Genomic DNA, 1,661 nt, shown 5'->3' with positions numbered 1-1,661 from the left:
TTTAATTGGTTAAGAACAGTCAAATTATTCGAACGGGCCACAGTCGTTCATATGTTGGAAATAGGTATCAATGAAGACTGTCGTGAATTGGTGTGTGGAATGTCTAATGAGCATTAGACATAAGCAAATGTTTGCTGCAACGTTCATGAGTGCTTATGAATATGAATTTGAGCATTGGATTAAACCCACGCTCACTTGGATCACTCCATGAATTGTATCACGAGTGATTGGTGAGACGATAACATCTTATATTCTTGAAACCGAGATGTGTGAGTTGTATCTTGCAAATCGGTTGCACATTGATAATATGTAAACGCACTAGTAACTTGGTGTTATAAAACATATTGTTGTGTGTGATTCGGTGAGTGAGTGCAAGCAAGCACAAAAACGTGGTGAAGCTTCTTTCTAGGGTTAGAACACGTTTTGGGCAGCCTCCATCCTCTCTCCTCTTCATCCTCTTGCTTATGGTGTTTGTGAACCATTAGAGGAGTGACATTTGTGACTCTAAGCTTTCTAAAGTCATTACAAGGAGATTTGGGATTGTTATTACTACATAACAATCAAGGTAACATCTTAAACCTATTCTTATGTTAATATGATTACTTGAATGCTAGAATTAGGGTTTATAGTCTTGGATAACTTGCATGTACAATAGAGAAACCTAGATCCAAGCATCAGGGTTTGTATGAGCACATAGGATGTTCTTAGGACCAAAACCCATCAGTAAGGATGCGTTTTATTTGCATATGTTGTCACACTTTAATTGCTATCTTGGTAGATTGTAAAACTTTGGTTGTTTTTTGTAATTACCGAGCGACATTATTACTTTTTATATTTAATCGGATATTATGACTTTTGATATTTAATTGTAATCGGATGTTTGTTTTGTAATTAGCGTTGACACTATTATTTTTGATATTTAATCGGATGTTTGTTTTGTAATTAACGTCGACAATATTATTTATGATATTTAATCGAATATTGTTATGTAATTACCGACGACATTATTACTGGCAACCAAAATCATTAATTAAAAAAATTAAAAAAATGAAAAATATTATTACTGGCGACACTATTACCGGCGGCAAGACTCATTACTGGCGACATAGTTATTAGCGGCGACACGACTCATTACCGGCGACAGGGTCACTAGCGACGACTTTTCTCATTAGCAGCGACAAAGTGATCAATAGCGACGAAGCAATAGCAGCGACTCAGTACCGGCGACGCGTCACCGCTATTAGTATTACCGACGACATTTTGGACTTTTACCGGCGACTTTTGTCGCCGGTAATGACCTTTTTCCTTATAGTGTATCTTATTTACTCTAAAAGAATTGACTTTGAACTAAAAAATTATGAACAAAAACAATAAGATTACACTTTACAAATCAAACTTTGGAATATGCGTAATGCATATGCATTTTGAGCTATACAAACTTTTTCTAATAAATAAAACTTAAAAATAATATGTGTCAGTTTTTTAGAGTGTTTTTTGACACGTGACATTTTTCTTTGATTTTTATTATTACTTTTTTTTTATAACAAAGCAAATTCAATTCAAAATTTGAAAATACAAAATCATATCTTAATAACATTATTATGTTTATTTTGCTTAACAAATTAATTCATAATTACATACAATCGACAATATCTTGGTTT

Source organism: Lactuca sativa, chromosome 5, assembly GCF_002870075.4.
Source record: "Lactuca sativa cultivar Salinas chromosome 5, Lsat_Salinas_v11, whole genome shotgun sequence".
In the NCBI taxonomy this organism is placed as follows: Eukaryota; Viridiplantae; Streptophyta; class Magnoliopsida; order Asterales; family Asteraceae; genus Lactuca; species Lactuca sativa.
The sequence above is the reverse complement of the archived record's forward strand: the minus strand, read 5'-3'. Positions refer to the sequence as shown.